This window comes from Magnolia sinica, chromosome 7, assembly GCF_029962835.1.
Source record: "Magnolia sinica isolate HGM2019 chromosome 7, MsV1, whole genome shotgun sequence".
Classification (NCBI taxonomy): Eukaryota; Viridiplantae; Streptophyta; class Magnoliopsida; order Magnoliales; family Magnoliaceae; genus Magnolia; species Magnolia sinica.
Window position 1 is genome coordinate 65213366 of NC_080579.1, and position 7677 is coordinate 65221042.

Genomic DNA, 7677 nt, shown 5'->3' on the forward strand with positions numbered 1-7677 from the left:
AAGGGTTTAGTTGAACAGTTGCTATTGTATAGAACAGTTGGTGAAGGGTTTTGCAGATTTTCAGAGAGATATTTGAATTTAGCTTTGTTCTTTTGCTCTTTTTTCTTGAATTTGAGGTTGGGAGTTTGGAATTTCAGGTCTTCGGGGAGAGCGATGGATTTCAATGTGATCTTTAGTCTTTCTTCATGAACTGGAAGTGGGTATTTGGAATTATAGTTTTCTTTTTTTCCGATAGAGATTTGAATTTTAGATGTGTTGCTCTTTCCATGTGAATCTGATTTTCTTCTAACATCTTTCTCACTGTAGATGGGGTGTTAAGAAGCTTCAAATCATGAAAATTTTTGTCACGATCTTGTCGAATGCAGGTCTTGGGATGGCCATGTTTAATCTCGGTAAGATCATTGATATGCTCATCATGTTCAATCTCGGTAAGATCATTGATATGCTCATCATGTTCAGTCTCAATAAGATCATTGATATGCTCATCATGTTCAGTCTCGGTAAGATCATTGATATGCTCATTCGATGTGAGGGGTGTCATCAAGAAATATGACAGTCCCGAACAAAGTAAGTTTGCTTATTCTATGTACTTGCTATGAATTTCTTAAATCTATATATGCCTTCTCATCACCGTGCCTCATTTTCTTGCAGTTCTTGAAGAATTCTTTCATTTAAGACTTGAGTTCTATGTAAAGAGAAAGGAGAGCTTTGATCTAGGCCCCCCATTTTTTCTTTTTGGTAATTGAGAAGATGGTAGTATTGACTTGCTACTTTCGTGCAGAAAGTAATGTTGGATAATCTTGAAATAAAGCTGTTGAGATTGTCTAACAAAGTCAGATTCATCATTGGGGTGGTAGAAGGAGAGATTATTGTGAGTAACAGGAAGAGAGCAGATTTGGTCCTCGAGTTGCAGCACAAGGGTTTCACACCGTTCGCTAAAACCAAAGGCGTTGATACCAGCGAGGCAATGGAAACAGAAGAAAATGAAGAGACACCGGAGGTGGGAATAGTTGTAAGAGCAAGTGATTATGAGTATTTACTGTCGATGCCGATTGGATCTTGTTGTTAATGAAAACTTTAAATAGACATATAACTATTATTATGTTGGCATTGTACTTTTGTGAATGGAAATGAATGATTGTGTTTGATTGAATGAATGAATGATTTATCAGGGTGTACTACAATGGTAAGAGCTGCCATTACTAATTAAATTTTCTATTAATAATAAGCATTAGGTACGGCTATTCACCGTAGCCCTTTGTTGAAACCGTAGCTCTTGCTAAAATTAGCTTTTTGCTATGGTTCTCATTCTACTATTAGCTACAGATAAAATCCGTAGCTGTATGTAATTTTAAACTACGGACAATATTGCTACAGATTTATTCCGTACCTATACTTTCATTAGCTACGGCTACTAACCGTAGCATTGTATTCGAAAACCGTAGCTGTTACTAATTTCAGCCTATTGCTACGGTTCTTGCCCAACTTTGGGCTACAGATATAATCCGTAGCCGTAAATCCTTGACCGCTACAAAAGCAATGGCTACGGCTTTAATCCGTATCTATTATCTCTGTAGCTATGGATTTTATCCGTAGCCATAGCTTTTAGACCTATGGCTACGGCACCAATGGCTACGGATTTTAACCGTAGCCATAGGCTTTTAGCTACGGTTTTTATCCGTAGCCTTTTCCCTGTTTTCTGGTAGTGATTAGTCCAACACAACAATATTACTACATTGAAGATCTTGATGTGATTAGAGATACTGCATAAATTAATATTGAGCATTTAATATTTGCATTGAATTATGTAAATGCTTTACTTTGGAATCAAAGGAGATAAAGGATGTAAAATGAATCCAGATTTAATGAATATAGTGATTGTTTCCTTCATTCTTCTTTTGTTAATTATTGAGTAAAATAATTATTCCAAACCAAATGCATTTGTTTCTTGTCGAAACAAAGCCCACTCCGGAGATACCCGTGGCCCAAGCAAGTAGTGTATCCTATGCAGCCTTGTAAACTAGCGTTGGGTTCTCTTGCAACCTTGAGTACTAATTCTATAGTGGAAGCAAGCAAATCTGCACCTTATGCAATAGTTGCAAGCTGCTTGTTTATTCACTCAACGTTAGATGCTTCGACTTTGTTGGAAATCTCTATTGCAAAATTTTCTTCGGTAGGAATATGTTTCACCTTGCAATTCCGTGCGAAATGAACATCTTCACCACAGTGAAAAAGCACTTCTTTTTTTCTTCCTTTTTTTGGAATTAAATTTTACACCTCCGTTTGCATCGGTTGGAAAAAAAAAAAAAAAGAACCTCCTTATCCTCAACCTTTAAATCATTCGTTCCTGCAAGAACTATCTAATGGTTAATCTCGTCAGCCCTTGGGATTTCATACATTGGCTGTAGAATATCATCAAAGTCTGTGGACTTTGATATCATATTTTGATTTTTAGTGTCCCATTGAAACAAATCTCTAAGACATTGCCACTGAGTAAAAACCCGAGGCAATTGATCTTATAAATCTTTAGTCTCGGATGATTCATCACCACCATTTGAATTATGAAAAAAAAGGGACCAAAAAAATACTTACTCTCTTTCTCGCTCACTACACAATGGAGAGATGCCAGTCTTACGAAGCAATGGATAGCCACTGACAGAATAAGACATTGCAGGTGTGGCCCAACTGTTGGGTGGATCAGGTTCATTTTTGCATAGGTGATCCCATGGTGGGGCCAACCTTTAGGATGGAGTTGGATGTCATTCAAAAATGACAGGATGAAAATTATCCGGCTAGCTTTCCACCTGTAGGACATGATCGTCTCTCTCTATAATTGGGTTGGATTGGAGTGTTGGTTTATCGCAAGCAACTAAGCTACGGTGGCTCATCAATGGTATCCAGGCAGTACATGCAAACCCATGTGGCCCCATTACACATGGGGCATGACCTGCAAATCACTTTGATTGGATAGTCCTAATTATTCAACCGTCCAAATAATGACCATACAGTGACTAAAGAAGAAAAAAGTCAGTATCCAAATTCCGCATGCAAGAGTAGTTGGGTTTCATCTGAACGGTTGATTTTTGGGCATGATCCGTCCCAATGGGCCACATTATTTGCACGGTTCAGATTTTTTTAAGTGTCCACTACATGAGTTGCCACAACTAGGTGAGTCTAACCTTAGTTTATTCTGATGGTTATTTTTTAAATATTGTTGAAATTTTTCTAAAAGAAATGAGTAGGTGATGACTCTTAGTGTAAGTGGTCTCTGCAATGGGAAATGTGTTATGTGCAATCATTAGTGTAAGTGGGGCACCACAAAATTTCAATATTTTCATTAGCAGATTGTTCCTTCCACATTGCTTATTCGCACTCATTGAGTGGATTCTATCTACATGTTCAATTAAATATTCAATCTCTCTAGCACGCGTGGATCAGTCAAAGTTATCTAATAGTGATTAAAATGGAACCAAATTCGTACATGTGAGGGCCCTGGTAGGATTTTCCAAAGCATTAATATGAATGCCCCTAATGTTCATGGGCCAGGCCCTGAAAATTTTCCAAGTTGGCAAAATAAGGGAGTTTGGGATCCTGAACACGATGTTTTTATCAATAATTAATCTTATCAAATTCATTTCACCTCTTCTGCAAACTCATTTCACTGAGCTACTGATGAAAACCAGAGGTTTTTCCTGTGTAGATAGGGTTAGAATTATCAATATGAGACCAGAGGTTTTTCCTGTGTAGATAGGGTTAGAATTATCAATATGAGAATGTAATATAACTTTTGTGCCTTGTGTATAAGATATTTTGCGGGGTATGGTAGGGTCCTCCTTTGTTTACGTATATGTACTTTTTGTTCATTTAATTTACATTAGGGTGCCTCCGATCCATCTTTATCCAAAAAAAAAAGAAAAAAAGAAAAAAAAAAAAAAAAGAAAAGAAAGAAAAAGAAAAAGAAAAAAAAAAAGAAAAAAGAAAAATCTTTGCCACTTTTTCACTGAATGTTTACTATGGGTGTACTTGTTGTACACCGACTATTTGCAGGCCAATTTCTGTATGGTCATGATGTACGTATAGGAATATTTCTTTTTCTTTTTCGTTTTTTTTTTTTTTTTTTTACACATGCACTCACACCCCTACACACACCCACGCACTCACACCACTGTGCATGGGATTTTACCACAATGGGTACTTGGACCCATGACTTCGTTAAAACTCTTGTGAGTCTACCTGTGAGGCATGAGTAAGGTTGAAGTTCCTGTTGAAAAAGGTGATATACCATGATGGCCTTGTTAAATTGACAATAGTTACCAGAATATGAGATATGATAACCAATGAAAATTTATCCCTATTGTCTACCCACAGTGGCTTTTATATAAGAGAATTGCGTAGAATGGAAAGGAAAGAGTTTTGAGCTAAAAAAATGAAATAGATTTGAACTAATAAATTATTATTATTATTATTATTTTGTTGATAAATTGGGAACAAGGTATTTATACCCATTTTTTACACACCTACGTTTTCCAATAAGAAGTCATCATGTCTCTTCACTCTGAACTTAATAATGACAAGATCATACTCAGGGCTGAAGATATTCTTTCCATCCTTCTTTCCGCGATATGCCTCCCATCTTAAATGTAGTGGCACAAAATCATATGTATGTCTTTAGAGGATTGAAGAGTCCAATGACATGTAACCTGGATTCATGTGGCACAAAATCATATGTATGTCTTTAGAGGATTGAAGAGTCCAATGACATGTAACCTGGATTCATGTGGTACATAACTAAGGAAGTGTACTTAGCATTTCTATAAAAGAATCACTGAGGCAAGGATCCTATCACAGATCCAGATATGCTGGGTAAGGATGTTTCTGAAAATTCTTCCAAAATAAGAGATTTTCTTAGAGACGTTTGGAGCTCCTATTACAATTATGAAGATTTTGAATATCTAAAAATTGGACCAATGTCAGAGCATATTAGAATTGATGGAATAGGGCTCGATCAGGATTTGGTAGGACCGGTTCCACCGATTTCATGAATATTCAAGGTAACAATAGGGGATCTATGAAGATGGCTCTGATTGAGCCACGATTATATGCAACATAGCTCTGAAAACGATTTCTGATATATAGAAGTTGTTGCAGCCACGCTAACAAGAGATCTGAAAACAGTTTCAGATTTACGAAGATCTCTTATGGGAAATCCACATAAAAAGTCATGGTTGTGAAGGATCCTGGACCAACAAAGAAACCCAGTGAGGATTTTGCCACCTCTAGAGTTATAAAAGGAGAACGCAATAAAGAACTTCAGGCTCATGCTAAACATAATCTATCTACATAGTCTTTATCTTTACGTTTGTAGCATAGTTTAATCTAGCTTTAGTTTAAATCATTGCTATCCAGTGGCATTGCTATAGTATTATAAGAGTAGATTAAATGTCTACAAGCTTCCATTATCGGATCTGATCAATTGAGTTCTTACTTAGAAGATCAAACATCCTAGTTACATCTACTGACCATTTGCCTAGAGCGTCTGTTCATGTGGATGAATCATGTATTTATCATTTGTTTTATTTTATTCTCTAGCTTCTTTGACAATCTATCAATTGCAATGAGCATCATTTAGAAAATAATAAAATTGGCATTATTTTAGATTTATTTTTTTAATTGTATTTGTCCATCTTTATTCCTTTGAAAAATATGTTGGCTTGCAATTACTAATGGAAAAAAAACTCCTAAACATAATGAACAATGAATCCATCAGGAAGGACTAACCTCTACCCTTCTGCAAATCACACGGTCATTGTTACAATCGGTGGCTGACGAGGGTGGTTGGATCCTATAACCTGGTCTTAATCGATTTATCTCAGCATGGAGGGCATTAACATTCAATCAAATATTGAGTTAAGAATGATTCTAGTATCCCACACTTCTTAAATATTGCACACATAGACCGAATGGGCCTCGTTCACACTTGTGGCCTAGTGTTTGATTGAATTACACAAATATATTTTTCAGGTGTGGTCCACCTAAGATTTAGACCTACCTCATTTTTAGGTTCATGGCTTAAAATAAGTTGGCAAAATGGATGAACAATGTGGATAAAACACACACATAATGGTGGAGCCTATAGAGCTTTGACACCAACTAGCTAGGTGGTATTGGGTCACAAACCAAACTGCTTCTTTAGACAGGAGGGACACCCACGCATAATGCATTGATGGAAAAAAAAGTATTTCTTTTCCATATAATTGCCTGCCTTTTAGGCTATTATCTGAAAATGCCTGCTTTAAAAATATTTAAAGCAATCGGCTTAAGTATTCTGTTGTTAGAAATCGGGATGCCTGACATGGCATCCCATTTTGGTTATATAAGGTTCTTACTATATTTAATAAAAAAGCAAAACTACCGTCCATTTAACACAGAACTATGGTATCAATGTCTAGGGTCCCAAGTTAGGCGGGGCCCACCATGGTGTTTGTGGGAAATCAACCTTGTATATACATTTTTTTCATATCATTTTATCCAAAGCTCAAGTGGGCACATAGTAGAAATGAGTGGGATGTAGGGATGAATGTGATGAGGTCGATCGCCGTCTTCCTCAAGGATAACTACTTCGAATCCACGGAGATTCTTTGGACTCTTCACAGAGACTTCTCGAATCCATGAGGAAAAGAAATAGAAATAATTTTAAAATATATGAAAGAAACTTGTTGATTATTGATAAAAGAGTCTACAACCCTTCAAATAGGAATACCAAACTCGAAAGAAGTTTAGGAATTAAACTATAACTAAATCTCCCTAAAATTCGTAACTTACTAGAAAATAGTAAATTTGTATTTATAGTAAGTGTCCTATGTGGCTTAACCATGTTATTCTCCTAATTTTTCTAAACACTTTTCATGTTGGATACAACTCCTAAAGCCCAACGGATGAAGAGTTATAATAAAATTAAAACTTACTAAAAATAGTAAAAATGGAAATAAACATGGAATTTGACCATCGATCTGATGGAATCTCGCCAATTCGGCATGGACAACTTGGGTTGGTTGGCTAAAGTAGCTCATCCTACCCCAAAATCATTTATGTTATGTCGAGTAATTCATTCCTGTTTGCGAGATATGCCCATTTTAAGGTTTAAACAGTCTTGATGACTTCTGCCTCCAATCGGGCCTTCTCTAATCCATCTTGGATATGAAAGTGCCTGCGACCCTCTCTACATTAGTCCCCTCCACTTCAAAAGAACTCGTCCTCGAGTTCTCGTGCTGCTTCGATTCTTGATACTCGGTCTGGTGCGCCTTAATGATACCAAAATCAAAAGTTATGATCAATTTACAGTCCACCTTCTTTTGGTCCAACCATGCTAGGAATGTATCTGTGACATATTCTAAATCAGACTCCTCAACTTAAAAAAAAAAACTCGTCCTCGAGTTACTCAAGGAACTTAGCTCATGATTCTAAGATAACTTTTGACACCGATGTTGATTGGCTCTTTTCTTGTACTTGGCATTGGGCTTTTGAGCTGGCACAATACATGTACTCTTGTTTTCCTTGACTTGACTAATATCGATCAGTTCCTTCACTCCTGCCTTAAAGATCTAATATTCTTTCTGACTCACTTGACAGTGAGGGTAGTTGGGCTAGCTTACCCCAGGGACAAGGCGTATGTGATGT

General features: G+C 36.7%; 1 long non-coding RNA gene across 1 annotated transcript; it reads left to right on the top strand.

Annotated features, from left to right (window-relative positions):
- LOC131252113 (uncharacterized) lies at positions 1-916 on the top strand. Its single transcript, XR_009174193.1, has 3 exons — positions 1-417; positions 470-567; positions 652-916. It is a non-coding gene; the product is annotated as an uncharacterized LOC131252113 (long non-coding RNA).
- The last annotated feature ends 6761 nt before the right edge of the window (positions 917-7677 follow it).